The 18,579-nt window shown below is 40.7% G+C and overlaps 2 pseudogenes; both read left to right on the top strand.

Moving 5' to 3' along the window:
- The first annotated feature begins 2,238 nt into the window (after window positions 1–2,238).
- On the top strand, window positions 2,239–6,402 carry LOC136687443 (E-selectin-like; annotated as a pseudogene).
- Window positions 6,403–16,986: 10,584 nt separating this feature from the next.
- Window positions 16,987–17,755, top strand: LOC136678761 (macrophage mannose receptor 1-like; annotated as a pseudogene).
- Window positions 17,756–18,579: the final 824 nt, after the last annotated feature.

Consider the following 18,579-nt stretch of genomic DNA (forward strand, 5'->3'; position numbering starts at 1 on the left):
AAATCCAAAATCAGTCCAAAGTCACATCGGCTCTCGTAGATGAACCCCCTGCCAGCTCTGAGGTGCACTTAGACTACTTGAATTCTGTCGATGAAAATGACTTGCTTAGTTTAATTAGCTCATCTAAATCAACTACATGCTTACTGGATCCTGTACCAACACAATTATTTAAACAAATTTTACCTAAAGTCATTAGACCATTGCTCACAATAATAAACTCATCCCTCAACATTGGATATGTACCAAAACCTCTGAAACTAGCGGTAATCAAACCAATTATTAAAAAACCCAATCTTGACCCTCTTGTACTCGCAAACTACAGGCCAATATCAAACCTCCCTTTTATTGCTAAGATTCTAGAAAAAGTCGTGTCACAGCAGTTGTGCTCTTACCTACAAAACAATGACATTCATGACATTTTTCAATCTGGATTTAGACCAAATCACAGCACAGAAACGACTCTAACAAGAGTAACTAATGACTTACTCCTTTCACATGATAAGGGCTATATCTCTATTCTGGTGCTGCTTGACCTTAGTGCAGCATTTGATACCATAGATCATGTGATGCTTCTTGATAGGCTGGAAAATCTGGTAGGAATAAAAGGATCTGCCCTCTCTTGGTTCAGATCTTATTTATCCGATCGTTACCAATTTGTTTATCTGAATAATAAATCCTCTAATCATACTTTAGTTAAATATGGTGTCCCACAAGGATCAGTGCTTGGCCCTGTATTGTTCACACTCTACATGCTGCCACTGGGTAGACTAATCCGTAAGCATGGGATTCAATTCCACTGTTATGCTGATGACACACAACTGTATATATCAGCCAAACCCAATGATGTTGCTTGTCTACGTAAAATAACAGAATGTCTAACTGAAATTAAAGACTGGATGATGCAAAACTTTCTCATGTTAAATTCTGATAAAACTGAGGTCTTGTTACTAGGTACAGATACTCAGATACATTCACTCAGAAATGCTGCTATTAATCTTGATAATTCAACAGTAAAACACAATGCCATCATTAAAAACTTAGGTGTAGCCTTTGATTCGACTCTCACATTTGATACCCACATATCCAATACAGTCAAAACCGCCTTCTTCCACCTACGCAATATTGCCAAAATTCGGCATATTTTATCATTAAAAGATGCAGAGAAACTAGTGCATGCTTTTATAACTTCACGTCTAGACTACTGCAATGCGCTCCTGGCAGGGAGCTCGTGCAAAGCGTTACACAAGCTTCAGTTAGTTCAAAATGCAGCAGCCAGGGTGCTCACTAGAGCTAGAAAATTTGAACATATCACCCCAGTTCTCTCGTCCCTACACTGGCTACCTGTAAAATTTCGCATTGACTATAAAATACTCCTCTTAGCTTATAAATCTCTAAACAGTTTAGGCCCGCAGTATCTTACTGAACTTCTCATACCTTATCGCCCGTCACGTACACTTCGTTCACAGGATGCCCATCTACTCTTTGTTCCTCGCATTAAGAAAAACACAGCAGGAGGAAGAGCCTTTTCTCACAAAGCTCCTCAACTCTGGAATAGCCTTCCGGTTACTGTTCGGGGCTCAGACACACTCTCAATCTTTAAATCTAGATTAAAAACCTACCTTTTCAAACAAGCTTTTGGTTAATCACTCACCTTCAGGTTACTCCTTCTATATTGGTGTTCGGGCTGGTTTTCATATTATCACTGTTCTGTGTTAACCCTGTCATATCACCATAGCTACAGCATTCTTAGTTAGCTTTGTAGTACCTGCCAACAACGCTGTCTGTCGCTGGGTTCTCTTGCCTGACCAGTGGAAGCTTTTTTCGCAGGACAAATTTCCCCGTTCTTTACCATGACCCTACTAACCTTTTGTATTTTTATTTGTTCCCTTTGTCTGGCTTTCTTTCTCCTGTCTCTCTCTCATGCTTTGAGATGTCCTGCTGCTCTCCAGGTTTTGCCCTGATCCAGCCCGTGTCCTGTACAAGATCCTGGCCTTGCTAAGACTCATACATCACTAATATCATCATCCTCACCATTTTCATTTCTACTTCTCCATCATCACTAATATACTACATTTATATTACTATAACCCCTTCACTTTTACTTCTGTTCTCTATTGTGTCTCCGGTGTCGACCCGAGGAGGATGGGTTCCCCGTATGAGTCTTGGTTCCTTCCAAGGTTTCTTCCTCGTGTGCTGAGGGAGTTTTTCCTTGCCACTGTTGCCCCTGGCTTGCTCATAGGAGGCTTGGACCCGGATCTCTGTAAAGCTGCTTTGTGACGACTTTTTGTTGTGAAAAGCGCTATATAAATAAAATCTGATTGATTGATTGATTGAGAAGTGGACACCGGGAGGAGAACAGAACCAACACCGAGGTAGGATTCATGTTTCATTAACATTAACTCAGAGCTAAAGAAGCTGCTCCAGTCTTCTGCTGGGGTTAGTTTTCATAGTGGACACTGGATAAAGAGAAAGTTCTACATAGTGACCCAGTTACTGTGAGGTACACACTCCAAAAGAACTGGAGAATAACTCTGAGGAACATCACTGAACTACACTGAGAAAAACCTACAAAAACCCTATTTTTCAGAAAATTAAGAACACACATTTCAACGCACTAGATAAATATACTTTGTGGTGTTAGTAAATGCACTGAGATCTCAGACAGGTTCTAGATATTACCTGATTAGACCTTGACTAACACATCTCTTGAACTAACTACATTTCTCTTGAAGACAGAAATGGTAATCAGGTTTTAGACATTGTAAGAGCCAAGGATAAACTTACTAAAATTATAATTATGATCATGTTGGACATTAGACATAATCTCCAAACTTCTCTGTAGTTATTCTAACAACACCATGAGAATGTTACTAAAATTCACAGCTCCTCGCTGTATTTAAAAAAAGAAATGAAGCACAGACACAGCCCCGATTATAATCTCATGACACATGGGGAAAATGACATCAGAAAATTCACAATACCCTCAATCAAATATCCACAGCAGTGTTCACAGAGCACATTGTCTTCAGTTCAGCAGTAGATCATATTGTGCTAATGTTATATTAATACTTTCTCTCAGAAATGGATCTGAAGTGGCTTTCTCTCATCTACCTTTTCTCAGGTGAGTGTTTTCACTTCTGTTTGTAAACTGGGTTTACTGAGAACTGACTTTCAAAAAGCCACTGTGGTGAAGGATTCAATTAATAATGCAGAGGTGTCTGAGGGCTTAAAGGCCAAAGTTTAATTTTTTCAGTTCCTGAATTTGTAGATGATATGGTGAATTGTAGAATTTGAACAATTTGAATACGTATTGTTCTTGTAATTGTCCAGTACTCATTGTGTCCTATCACCAATTTCTGATGTCTGCTGATGTGAACATAACAGTCAGGACAGCACTAATAATATTATATTCTGTTTTTTATGATTTTCTCAGCTGTCTGTGTTGTGTCAGGACACATTCCTCATCAATATAACTTTGTGAATGAGAGTAAAACCTGGACTGAAGCTCAGAGCTACTGCAGACAGAAATACACTGATCTGGCCACCGTCAACAACATGGAGGAGATGAAGATGCTCAGTTCCACTCTGCAAAACAAAGCCACAGATTATGTATGGATCGGTCTAAACAGAGTGAACCCTGGGAGATGGCAGTGGACTCTGGGTGATGGAGATATGTACAGAGAGGTAGTGGAGTACAGGAACTGGAGCAGTGGAGAACCAAACAATGCTGTAGGGAGTGAGTTCTGTGTTGCGATGCAGAAATATGATGGAACCTGGGTTGATGATGACTGTAATCAGAAATACTCTTTTGTGTGTTATGATGGTAAGATCACACACACAACACTGAAAATCATATACATTTCTTATATAACTAGACCTACTGGCCTCTTAAATTGTATGGCCAAATGTATGTAGACATCTATTTGAACATTTAAAAAATATCTTTCCCAAACATGTATTGGGCACCACCATGCTGTATAAGGTAGTGTTGTTGTCACTGATTTTGGCATCCTGGTGTTGTGGGTGTGGTATATTATCCCTGTGTATGTGTGGGTGATTATGGAGTTTACTGCATGTGGCAAAGTGTCTCACGCTGAACGTTTATCTGCTGACAAATTAATAATCAAATTTACTGAAAATTATGAAATTAGACAAATTTACAGCCTTTAGGCTTTGTCAATTTAATTTAAAAAGTAAGAATGAGTTTAGAGACCTTTAGTGTTTTCAACAGGTTAGCCATTGTTTTGTCAGTGCTAGGACATATCCAGAGCCCCATGACCTGAAGAACCCTGAAACTTGGAAGGGAACACATTCTGGCCTAAATAAAATAACACTAAGCTACAAATATTAGAAACATTGAGTAGACCGAATGCTATCACATACACTTAAACCTGAACCTACACTTAACCTTCACCATAATCCTTCAAGAGTGTTAGAAAAAGTAATGAATGAAACTAAACACCATAAGAGAGGAAAACACAGAATGATATGCATTATTAGAACTAATCACACAATAAAATAAAGCTACACACTCTGAACTGAAATTTAGGAGAATGATAAAATAGGAATATAAACATTAGAAAACACAAAATAGTAATTTAGTTCATCACTATCTGATTAAAACACTCATGTCCAAACAGCTAACATTTCTGGAACAGGAAAGACTGTATTTCTCTGAGAATAACAGTAAAAATAAAACTCAGATAACATGATTTGTACCATTTCAGCTCAGAAATGTAAAAATATCTTTATTGGGAGCATTTCTAAAAGTTTCGTATATAAAAATGACTTGCGTGTTGTAGACAGCAAATATCCGCGTTTACCGATTTCTTTTAGTGAATTCCAATGAGCCACATCCAACTGCACCGTATTCTACTAAAATACTGCTGCTATGAATCCATCAGCAACCACCTATGAAACAAATCAGCTTATTTAATCCTTATTGTGATTAATTACAGTCATGCTGGTCTCATGTGATCCCAATTTAATCAGAAATTAACTTTAGCACAGACACTCAGACACTACAGTTCTTCAGTAGACTTTCTTCCAGTGAAGAAGTCTTGGTTATGTGCTTAGCTCTATACAGGTATGTGAATGTGACTGAAACCATATCTGACTACAAACCTACTAGTATCAACATACCTTTGACCATACTGAGCAGATGTGTGTCATTAACTGTTCTTCTGGGTGCTGTAGAAGAGAGAACTGTACTGTAACAAAGCCATAGATAAAATAATTCTTGTGTTTTCAGGAAACAATGCACATAATCAAACATATAGGTTTATTCCTGATGTAAAGACCTGGCGTGAAGCTCAGAGCTACTGCAGAGAGAACTACACAGATCTGACCAGTGTTAGAGACCAGAGTGAGAACCAGCAGATCTGGAGTATGACAACTACAAGTAGAAGTAGTAATGTGTGGATCAGTCTGTTCAACGACTCCTGTCAGTGGTCAGATCAGAGTATCTCCTCTGATACTGGAAGTCTGACCAGTCAAATAATCAGGGTGGAATTAAGAACTGTACTGCAGTGGATATGAAGGACCAGGGCCAGTGGCATGAGGTAAACTGTAAACATATGAACCCATCCGTCTGCTACCAGAGTGAGTGTCATTTCACTTTTATAAAATTGATCATATATTGTTTGACCTCACACAAAGTTCCTTAAACATCCTACTTTCCTTCCTTCTCCAGATAAACTTGTGTTGGTGAATCTGACTCTGACCTGGTGGGACGCTCTGAGATACTGCAGAGAGAACCATAGGGACCTGGTCTCAGTTCACTCTGAGGAGTTCCAGTCCTTTGTGATGGAGGTGGCTCAGAGAGCCTCCACTGATCACGTTTGGCTGGGGCTATGTCACACCTGCAGACAGGGCTTCTGGTTCTGGGTCAGTGGGTTCTCCATCTGCTACCAAAACTGGGCTCGGGAACGGGACCGGGGGAGAAGACTGTGGTTTTGGAGAGAGATCTGGAGCGGTGGAATCGAGTGGAGGACAGCAGTGGGTCAGTCTGCCTGAGACTCAGCAACTCAACTTCATCTGCACCAACTACTGAGGTCAGTTACACTTTGTTCATCACTGTGTTTTTGAAGTTAAAATAAGTTCAGTTCTCATTATTTTCTTCCTCCTCTCAGAAATGAAGACTGAACCAGGTGAGCGCCCTCTTCAGGACCCAGTGTCAGAAGATCTTCAAATTCAGTGGTGTTTTGTTTTCTTGAGTTATTACTGGGCTTTATGGGTGGTAAAATAATATATACCTTTTGATTCTAAACTATGGGGTGTGGTGTGTGTTTCTATGTTGTTAAATACTTATGTCATTGCAATATATTTAATGGGTTTTACACATGCACTAGACTGAATTGTGTTATTTCCTAGAAACATGTAGCCTTAAATAATAATAGATGCATGGTGTATAATGCTGAAAGGAATAGGGTAATTGTTAAAGCCATTTCAACTGTCAGATTTAAACATTTAGTTCACTTTTAATCAATAGTGTATGCTCCTTTTGTCACACGTTCTTCAGATATACAAGTAATAAACTGTATTAAATCATATGAAGTTTGAAGTATATTTAACTTTGTTATTTGTTTATTAAGTAAAAGTGGACATCACTATGAATTATTATGAAACATTTGTTTCCATTTATTAATTCAACAAAGTATATAACAAATGGCACATGCTATGAACAACAAAAAATAGGTCACAGTTTAAATTTTGTATTTCAGTTTTTGCTAAATTCTGTTTTCAGATTTATAATTGATAAATGTCAGAAATGTTGGTTACAAACCAAAAGAAGTACGATTATTTAGCCAGGATGTATACACACTAGAATACAGTGCCTGTGTGTTAGGGATATTACACATGGATTTGGGAACACCTCTTATGTTCTTAGTATTTAAACATTTCTAAAGGTCCAGCTTCATCCTATACCTGTTAATTACAGAGGAATCTTAGGGCACTTTGGCACTATTTGTCCTAATCATGAGGTTCCTCAACACTTTACTTTTCTTCCATTGACACATTCACCCATCTACAGAGAAGAAAAAAACAGTGCTTTTTAATGTTTTCTAAAGATATGAAAACCTGGGTCCACAATGGGTGAATACAGTCTCAGAGGCAGACGCTCCACCCACAAGTAGATGGAGAGTCTGACACTTACAGTGCACTAATGGTGTTTTTCCACTGCACTGAACCTACATGACTTGGCACAGCTCTTTGTAAACCCTGCAGAGTGCTGATTGGCCAGAGAGATGTGTCTATCACAAAATGCAGAGCTCATTCAAATCCAGCACAAATTCTTCTGCTTGTAAAATCTTTGAAGTTACAGCAGCTTTCACTTTTATTTTGATTGAATTCACACAGCGGCAGCTCGTAACTCTACCTCGAGGTGTTTTGAAGAGGTTTGTTTGCTCCTTGGGCTGATGGCGGAGCTGTGTTTAGTCCAAAAACCAAAAACACACGAATTCACAATGAGAACTTGCCAGGGCTTCGGATGAGCCACGACATATTTCCATTGGGTCCAGAGCCCCAGGCAGCTCCACAGGATCCTCAACCCCCTGCTTCCGAGGGTGTCTCCATAGGGCCCTCTGTTCCTGTTACTATGCCGGCAACATTCCCCCGCTGCTTCTATTTCTATTTATTTGAAGGCGGCACCTGCCGTTCCTCTTCCTGTGATGGTGGCGAACCCGCCTCTTCTGTTCCTGTTCCAAGGAAGGCAGCAATCCAGGCCACTCCTGTTCCCGTGAAGATGGCTCCTGCCACTGCTGTTCCCATGAAGGCAGTTCCCACTGCTCCGGTTCCTGTGACTGTGGCTCCAGCCACTAAAATGATTTGTGGACATTCACTGTAGCTAAGGGTTGCGTATGAAGCCTAACACCAAGAACTACAGGTATGCTAGTCATTAAGTGACAGAATGGTCAGGTTGAGAGCTAGTTTGGTTGAGGGTTTGGTTGGTCATGAGTTAGAGAGTCCACAAATGAACTGTCTTTAATAAACTAGTGATGAGTTATTGCAGGTTTAGACTCTAGAGAAATTATTTGGATGAGTAAATTGAAAATCCTTTATTGATGATGATGGCAGATGTATTAGAGTGGAGGAAGATGGCACAACCTTTAATTTAAGTCCTCAAAGTGCTGCAGCGCAATCAGAATTGATCTTTATATGGTTAAGATCAACAAACCAGCATGAAGTGGATTAGTAGCTGCCATGAAGTCACTGAATACTACAAAAGGGGGCAGCATTAATGATCTGAGATATTCTTAGGTGGCAGGTAGGTGATTGTGCTGTTCCAGGGGCATAGAGCCAAACTAAAAGAGCAAGTGAAAAATGAAAGAGAGCTCTAGAGTGATGACAGGTGAAGCAAAATAAGAAGCTCAAAAGGGGAGCTGATGGTCAGCACTGCAGGAACAGTGAAACAAATAGAAGGTAGCTCATGGAGAGATATGAACAATGGTGCTTAGTGGCACTAGCTCAAAAGTAAGAAACTGGGAGCAGTGTGGCTGCCAATATAGAAGGTGAGGCTGAAAACAGAGGACAGGCTGTAAAAGTACAGGCTGAGAGCAATGAAGCCACAAAGGAGAGAGTTTGGGCTGAAGGTCTGTGATGGAAAGCGTGAGCTGCGAAGTTCAAAGGTATGAACAAACATCTACAGCAAGAGAGGGCATGAGTCATACAGCTGACACAGTGTGCTGCGTGGTTGTGAAGGGGACGGCATAAGGATGAAGGTCTCAACTTCTGAAGAGAAGGTGCAAGCTGAGAATTTGGAGTAAGCGTGACCAAAGTTACGCATCATGAGGGGATGGGCTGTAAACAGATAGGCAGAGTGCAGTGAGTTTGCAAAGGGAAGGACATTGGGATGAAGGTCCACATCAGGACAGTGAATGAGCATAAGAGACAGATTGTGGGACAGCCACAAAATGGAGGGGATTAGGACAAAGGTCCAGCACCTGAAAAAAAGGATGAGCTGTAAAGTAAGAAATTTGGACTAGCCATGCAGCAAAATGTGGGTGGGGTGAGATGGAGGTCCACAGCACCACCTGAAGAGAAGAGAGCACAAGCTGGAGCAGTGCAGCAGCAGAGGTGAGGGTTCAGTATGAAGGTTTGCAGCACCTAAAAATGGTGAGTTGTAATGTTAGAGGCTGGGTATGATAGAGGGGTTGAGATGATGGGTAGAGACAGAAGGGGTTAGGATGAGAAGAAACAGCTGGATGAGCAAATGGGACACCATAGTTCCAGAGCAATTTAATGGAGCACTGTGACTGTTCATACAGATAAGGAGGAAATTGGAGGCTTGTGGCAGGCAGTGTTTCACACAGGTCATGGCAAAATGAGAAGCAGGAGAAGTGTCTGTGCGGGAGCAGGTTCACTACAAACTTGTAGCAGTGGGAGCAGTATGGAAGCAGGCATTACAAAGACCAATTTCTATCTGTTTAGCCAGAGAAGAGATGGAAGTGTTCAGGGCCAAATTCAGGGACAAATGTCAGGGACAAATTCACTTTAGATGCCTATTGCAATGGGAGAAAAAAAAGTCTGTCCAAACCGAAACAGGAGCCGGTGGACTTGGCGACAGCAGAAAGCCGCTCCAAATATGAGGCAGAGGATCAGCAGTAATGAACTCTGAGTGGAGCGGAGCAGGGAGTGAGCTCACACTTAGAAGCAGTTGAGTCAATGTCCATATCATGAGCCAATTCCAGCACATTTCCTCAACACGGAGATGAGGTCAGTTCTCAAGGTATATATAGAGCTGATTGGAGAAGTATGGGTGTGGTTCTAACCCTAAAATTATGTCATTAAATAAATTCAATAAATATGAACATGCATTGAACAAATGATTTATCAGGATAAATTAAATATTGCTAACAGAAATAATAACTACAATCATTCATTTTATTATATGTTCAGAAGCACAACCTTGAAGTTCCTGATGGAGGTCATTGTTGGTGGATTCCCCAAAGTTTCCCTGATATCCTCTACCTGATTTTGTGTTCAACAACACAATACAGCTTCTAATGCTAGCTACTGAAGAGGAACTGTGGGGGATATCTCTAGGCTATGTGAACAGGAAATGTGGAGCGATTTGCATGAGCAGGAAAGTTGGTTGAAGAATGCAGGTTGATTTTCCAAACAAATAGTCTGCAGACATCAGTATTTACCTGGGGCCTGGATTGGAGTTCATGGACAGAGTCAGCAACTAGCTTAGTTTGTTTGTTTGCCATGGAACAAAATGGTGTTGCCTTGGACTTATTTGCAAGTGCAGGGCTGTTGCCATACCAATGCCAGTCCTGTTCCGCTGTTACTGGCAGAACCATGTTACCCACTTTGCCTCTGCCTGTATGTCTTTTGAACGCTACCCAGTTTGACATGAAGTGTTTGCAAGCCACCATGTTTCTTATATTTGTGGAATCCTCCAAGCTTCTTGCATCTGGAAAGAAAGCATGTGCTAGTTCCCACTAGACTATGATAGTGGCACTCTGTAGCTATGGCTACACATTTTTCTGAATATTTTTAGAACAGGTTTGACCACCAGTTTTGGGAATTACAGTTTCTAATATAACGTAGGTAATTATGTTGAATTTAAATGCATTCCCCTAAGGCATCTACTTGCAAAACAGCAAAGACAATAAGGCATTGAGGCTAATGCCTTCCAGATCAGACATAACCAGGAAGACATAACCTGCTCCAGCAGGGGGTGTTGAGTCAGGAGAAAGGGGGTTGTGACATCATCACATCCCTGTGCAGGGCTGTAAACTGTCAGTTAAGGTGAAAGAGGCGGAGACAGCTTCTTTCTCATTACCAAGCAAATATGATGCCCTAGTTCCACAGCACTTTACTGGGGCACTGTGGCTGTTCAGCTTGCGGGCAGTGCAAGTAGAGATGGGGGGAGAATTATCTGTGTGGAAGCATGAGCACTGCAATGCTTGTGGTGCTGGGATCATTGTGGAAGCAAGCACGATAACAGCCAATCACACTGAAGGAGAGGAGGAGTGAGCTCAATATGCAAAGCAATTGAGTTGAAGTCTGTCTCATGAGACAAGTGTTTGTCCGACAGGTGAGTTTATATATATATATATATAAAGCTGAGGTTAAGAGGTCAGGCCTTGTCCTAACCCCAAACTTATGTTATTACATTCATTCAATTAATGTGAACATGCACTGAACAATGGATTTACTGGGATTAATTAAATAATATAAGATAAGAAAGAACTTTATTAATCCCTTGGGAAGTCTCCTTCAGGGTAATTCAGTTTCCAGCAGCTCTCTCATAAAGAATAAACAGTCAAGAAAAATAGCAGTAGCATGGAAAATCAACCTGCATCATATGAAATTTCCTGCTCATGCAAAGACATACACATTTCCTTTTCACTTAGTCTGGAGACATTCCCTAAAGTTCCTCTCCCTAGTATTAGAAGTTACTATAGTATTAGTAACTAGTATTAGAAGCTGCATTATGGCAATGAGCACAAAATCAGGTGGAGGGTATTGGAGAAACTTGGGGAATCTACCAATATCGACCTCCATCACAAACATCAAGGTTGTGCCTCTGATCCTATAATAAAATGAATGATTGTCATTATCCTTATTTCTGTAAGCAATATTTGACTCCTGGATACTAATTGGAAAACGGATTTCCCAGCAGACACTGCTGCTAATTCCAGTATAATTTCCAAAATAGAGTTGAGTCCAGTGTGTGAAATGAAATTGGAAAATTTAAATGTCCAGGGATTTCTTTGAGGGTCTAATGACCACACAGACACATTCACACTCAGCTGCACTGACCTGCTTATAGAAACTATAAAGGTTTACACACTCTTGGACACTGCGGACCTCTGGACATTTATGTTATTCTACTGGACATAACGAGGGGGTCATTGCTGTGTTTGTGCTAGTAGATGGATGTATATATGCAAAGCATCTCAGTGCAGAGCAGCTGCTGAAAACATTAGTATCAAATTATCATAAAACATTTCCTCTGCCATCAAATCCTCATGGAAATGGATATGTTTAAGGCCCTAAAAGCTTAATGTCAGAAATAAGATGTTGTTGTCATTGACCTCATGATGATGGAATTTTATGTAAAATCCGTTTTGAAATAACAGGTAAAAGAGAAGGACAGTGACCTACAGAGTCACAGGGAGAAGAGAAGTTTAAAATATTGGTTAATTATGACTAAATTACATTGATGTAGAGGTTCTAGATAGGTCTAAGTTCATGTAGTGTTTTGTCCACATTCTACCATGACACTGACTAGAGCAACATCATTAGAGATAAAGTCTTGAATGCCTTTGAAGAGTCAAAATATACAGTACATATTGTTTAATGACTTTATTGATGTATATTATATATTATATTACGTTGGTATTTCAGTATAGTGTTTCATATTTTCCTAATGTTATATTCATTAATATATGAATCAAATATATGTTTCTCTCTTGGAAATCAAATCAAATCAAATCAAATTTATTTATATAGCGCTTTTCACAACTGATGTTGTCACAAAGCAGCTTCACAGAATTCCAGTAAGACAAGATTTGACATGAAATGTAAAGACAAATGTAAAACCCTCAAGTGAGCAAGCCAGGGGCGACAGTGGCAAGGAAAAACTCCCCCAGCTGAGGAAGAAACCTTGGGAGGAACCAAGGCTCACAAGGGGTGACCCATCCTCCTCTGGTCAATCTACTGGTGATGATAGTTAGTAGTCCATGAGAACTTCAGTGTAGGGACAGCTTCAAGGCACTTGGTGGTTGCTGGAGCGTGGGAAGCTGGTCTGAAGCGTGGAGGAGGATCTCGACAGTCATCCATCAGTGTCCAGACAGACAGGTGGCAGTCGTTTACTCGGAAAGATGTAAAGGGATGGAATTAGTTTTGAACTGTTTTGTGTTTGTAAAGTAGAAAATATGAAAATTTCCAGAGTGTGGCTAATGACTCCGGCAGATCTGACTATGACAGCATTAACTAAAAGGAGAGAACCAGGAGGACACACAGACACGGGAGCATCCTGAAACACTGGCATCCCTCCGCTCCACCGTCAACAAACCTGAGTGGTCGCGAGAAGCGGCGGGACGACAGCACCAGCGTCTCAGTATACTATAATTCCCTGTGTCCATGGACCCCCCGGATCTGCCGCCTTTATCTATGGGGGAGCATTAGCTACCAAATGATAAACTAAACAAATGAGTTTTTAGCCTACATTTGAAGATTGCGACTGTGTCTGAGTCCCGAACATTTTCTGGAAGATCATTCCAGAGTTGGGGGGCTTTATAAGAAAAGGCTCTTCCCCCAGCTGAGGCCTTCTGAATTCTGGGAACATTTAAAAATCCAGTATTCTGTGATCTGAGTGAATGTGGGGGCTCATAATAGGAAATTGTATCTTGAAGATATTCAGGAGCAAGCCCATGTAGAGCTTTATATGTTAATAACAAAATTTTGTAGTCAATGCGGAATTTAACAGGCAGCCAATGAAGTGATGATAAAACTGGGCTGATATGTTCAAATTTTCTAGTTTTAGTGAGGACCCTAGCTGCAGCATTTTGAACTAGTTGAAGTTTTCTTAAATTGCTGCTGGTGCATCCTGACAGTAGTGCGTTACAGTAGTCAAGCCTTGAAGTAATAAAGGCATGTACTAATGTTTCTGCGTCCTGAAGGGATAAGGCATTTCTAATCTTAGCAATATTGCGAAGATGTAAAAAAGCTGTCCTAGTGATACTACCTATGTGTTGATCAAATGATAAATCCGGGTCAATTATGACACCAAGATTTTTTGCTGCTGAACCAGGTTTAACTGGAAAGTTAGCTAGATTTAAAATTAAGTCTGATAATTTATTTCTTGTCACTTTTGGACCCAAAAGCAGGACCTCTGTTTTGTTGCTGTTTAGGAGGAGGAAGTTACGCAACATCCAGCCTTTCACGTCTTTTACACAGTCCTCTATTTTCTTTAATCTGTGTTTGTCATCGGGCTTGGCTGAAATATACAATTGTGTGTCGTCTGCGTAACAGTGAAAGTTAATGTCATGGTTTCTTATAACTGTGCCTAGCGGTAACATGTATAATGTAAATAATAATGGTCCTAAAATAGAGCCTTGTGGAATTCCAAATCTTACTTTAGAATAATTTGAATTTGGAAATGGATGTGAAATGGTTTTCTATCAATATCCTTTGGCAGGTCAGTGAGTGTGAGTGTGTCTGTGTGTGTGGTGCTCAATAGCTATCAAACACAGCATCTTCCCTGGCACCAATGTCTTTGTAAATTTCTCACACAACGTTAATCTCGTGAGCTTCTGATGTTGGATGTTGGGTGACATCCTAACTCATCTCAAAGCTATTACTTGGTTCTCCATTGCTCCATAGAACACAGTTCCACTGTTCCACAGCTCAGCACTGGGTGTGTGGGTGTTTCTACTCTTCTAACCCACAGATCACTTCAGGAAATGCAGTCTAATACTCACGTGCATCTACTTCAGATCGCCACATTCTACCAGTCCATTCTACCATACCAAAATATGGGCACCTTAAAGTCACAGACTGACTGTGAAAGCTGTCTTTATCTTTGATGATTGTGAATCTCTGGACATAATAAGGTGGTCATTGCAGCAAAAGTTATGAAACAGTTCATGTGACAAAAGTGCAGAAAGACCAGCTGCTGTTTAGGCACATATAGTCAGGCCCATTTGTTACGGTTCATTACAGAAATGCACTGTCTCAGGGCCCTAAGGGGTACAAACAGCCGGCTGTTGTGACTGACGTGTGGTGAGTGACGTTTATGTAAAGTGTGTTAAGGTGAAACAGACGATCAATTCAGTCTTTTACGTGACGTACAGAGGAGGAGTTAGAGAGGTCAGAGATAAGAGAGAGAGGATAGAGAGAGATACAGAGTCACAGGGAGAAGAGAAAACAACAGAAGTGGACGTCGAGAGGAGAACAGAACCAACACCGAGGTAGGATTTATGTTTCATTAACATTAACTCAGAGCTAAAGAAGCTGCTCCAGTCTTCTGCTGGGGTTAGTTTTCATAGTGGACACTGGATAAAGAGAAAGTTCTACATAGTGACCCAGTTACTGTGAGGTACACACTCCAAAAGAACTGGAGAATCACTCTGAGGAACATCACTGAACTACACACAGGTTCTAGATAATATATGACAAGGTCATGATTACAACAAAATTAGATTTTTCATCAAGACAGAAACGACAGTCAGGTTCTAGATATTGGATTTATAAGTGCAGTGTGTGATATTACTTAAATGAAATATAAGATCATGTTGGACATTAGACATAATCTCCAATGTTCCAGCATCTAGTGTAAAGCTCTGGAAGGAGAGCACATAATCTTAATTTCAACATTTCAATGCACTAGATAAATACAGAGAGATCTCAGACAGGTTCTAGATATTACCTGACTAGGTCATGATCACAAACAAATTACTTAAAATAAATTACACAAAGGGGCGGCACGGTGGCGCAGCAGGTAGTTGTCGCAGTCACACAGCTCCAGGGGCCTGGAGGTTGTGGGTTCGATTCCCGCTCCGGGTGACTGTCTGTGAGGAGTTGGTGTGTTCTCCCCGTGTCCGCGTGGGTTTCCTCCGGGTGCTCCGGTTTCCTCCCACAGTCCAAAAAAAAACACACGTTGGTAGGTGGATTGGTGACTCAAAAGTGTCCATAGGTGTGAGTGAATGTGTGTGTGTGTGTCTGTGTTGCCCTGTGAAGGACTGGTGCCCCCTCCGGGGTGTATTCCCGCCTTGCGCCCAATGATTCCAGGTAGGCTCTGGACCCACCGCGACCCTGAACTGGATAAGCGGTTACAGATAATGAATGAATGAATGAATGAAATTACACAAAGTCCTACACCAAATATTCACAGCAATGTTCCAGCATCTAGTGTAAAGCTCTGGAAGGAGAGCACATAATCTTCATTTTAGCAGTAGAGTATATTGCAGTAATGTTATATTAATATATTCACTCAGAAATGGGTCTGAAGTAGGTTCCTGTCATCTATTTTTTCTCAGGTGAGTGTGTCTGCACTTCTATTTGTAAATTATGTTTATTGAGAATGAATTGTCAAAAAAGCTACTGATGAATCAGTAACTTTTTATAATGCAGAGGTGTCTGAGGGCCAAAAGGATATGGCTTCTTTTTTTCCTTTGGTCTTGTGTTTTATGCCCAGAATATTCAGGTTTGCATAGAATTGCATTTGTCCAGATGTTGATTGTCAAGTTACGTGTAGACAAAATAAAATTAGAACAGCGTATTTAATAATATACTTTTTAGACCACGATACACCCTTGCAAAGGTAAGAGATATGACATTTGATCTCTGCTGAAATACTCAAAAATTGCATGTAATATTGCTATAGTTTGTTCAAAATGTTTTTAAAGACCCTTCTATGTAATAAAATGTCTTCTAATGATCTTCTCAGCCGTTTGTGGAGCATCTGCACTCAATCCTTATCGTTATATATTTGTGAATGAAGCTAAAACCTGGACTGAAGCTCAGAGCTACTGCAGACAGAACTACACTGATCTGGCCACCGTCAGCAACATGGAGGAGATGAAGAACCTGAACACGACTCTCAAAGATAAAACTACCAGCCCAGTGTGGATCGGTCTAAACAGAGGGAACACTGGGAGATGGCACTGGTCTCTGGGTGATTCACAATTGTATCGCAACTGGGCCTTGGGGGAGCCTAACAATCATTTTGGGCAGGAATACTGCGTAGAGATGTATAGAAGTGATGGAACCTGGAATGATAATACAAGTGACAATGTGTTTAGTTTTTAGTGTTATGACGGTAAGAGCATTTAATGTAAATTATTATAACTTCAGGAGAAAAACAATTAATTGAAAAATAAAAATAAAATACTGTACAATATTTTGAGACATGTTTTGGACATGCAGACAGAAAGAAATCTTGATGAATGGCATATCACACTTATTTTATTATTATAATACATTTCAAAATGTACTGACTAAATTATACAATTAAATTGTCTTTTAGAAATGAAGGCCAGCACTGGGAGATATATATTCTTTAAAAATGGAAAGACCTGGCGTGACGCTCAGAGCTACTGCAGACAGTATCACACAGATCTGGCCAGTGTGAGGAACCAGATGGAGAACCAGCAGATCTGGACCTTGTCAAATGTTTACTCTTTCTGGATCGGTCTGTTCAATGACTCCTGGCAGTGGTCAGATCAGAATAACTCCTCATTCCGGTACTAGAGGTCTGACCAACCAAATACCACGGCTAGTAATGAGAACTGTACTGCAGTGTCCATGGCTGACCAGGGTCAGTGGCTTGATGTAAACTGTAACACCATGAACCCATTCGTCTGCTACCAGAGTGAGTGTCATTTCACTTTCTCAACAATGTCATTATAATCCTCTATCATCCTGTAAAGATACTACAAATGTCCAGTTCCTTCCTTCTCCAGATAAACTGGTTTTGGTGAATCAGATGCTGATCTGGTGGGACGCTCTGAGATACTGCAGGGAGAACCATAGAGTCCAGCTCTTGGTGACATTGGTTGCTCAGGAAGCCTATAGTCAATACATCTGGCTGGGGCTCCATCACAACTGCTTCTTCAGCTGCTGGTTCTGGGTCACTAACCACACTGTCTGCTTCCAGAACTGGGCTCCAGAGAATGGGACAGGGAGAAAAGACTGTGGTGTTGTAGAGAGAGCCGGAGCAGTGGAATCGAGTGGAGGACAGCACTGGGTCAGTCTCCCAAAGAACCAACAACTCAACTTCATCTGCTCCAACTACTGAGGTCAGTTATTCTCTGGATGGTTGGTTACTATTTGAAAACTACAGCAGTACTGGTAACACTCTTTTTTTTTTCTCTCTTTTCAAAAATGAAGAGTGAAGGCAGGTGTGATCACTCAGGATCCAGAGTCAGAAAATCCACGGCACACACCCTGAACCCACATGACCCTGGTGTTTCCACGTCCTAAAGCCTGTGTTTACGTTCTGGACGTCAGTGTGACCTAATGATTTCAGTGTCTGATATTTATTTCTATTAAATATAATCTACAGGACAGTTTTTATAATATTCTTAACACATAGGAGTCTCTGTAAAACCACACGTGTAAAAATATATGATAATACCATGATGAAACAAATAAAATTACAAATGAAACCAGAAGCACCAATTGTTACCTTAGTGATATCATGAGCTGAACATCCAGGTACAATGTAAAGCACTGCTGTGCAGAGCCGGTGATTTAAAGCTGGTGAGGGACAGACAGGTGGTCGACTGCATCGAAGACTGCAGGGTGGTCTATGAGAATCAGGACTGATGACATCTTGGTTGGTCTTGCACCTTCTGGAAGTGCGGTGAGAACATGATCTGTAGAGTGTGCCAAAGGAGTCGAATTCTTTATCTCATGTGAGTTGTAGTTCAAAGAAATAATTCATAAAATAGAAAATAAAATTTGAAAAACATGGTTTGTGTGAAACCACTGACACCTCACTACAACCGTCTAAGGGCCCTAAAGGGTTAATATCAAAAACAAGAGGTTGTTGTTGACTGGAAGTGTGCTGCACCTGACTTTTATGCAAAACATGTTTTGGTGAAGCAGAGGTAGAGAGGA

This window comes from Hoplias malabaricus, chromosome 2 (genome assembly GCF_029633855.1).
Source record: "Hoplias malabaricus isolate fHopMal1 chromosome 2, fHopMal1.hap1, whole genome shotgun sequence".
Classification (NCBI taxonomy): Eukaryota; Metazoa; Chordata; class Actinopteri; order Characiformes; family Erythrinidae; genus Hoplias; species Hoplias malabaricus.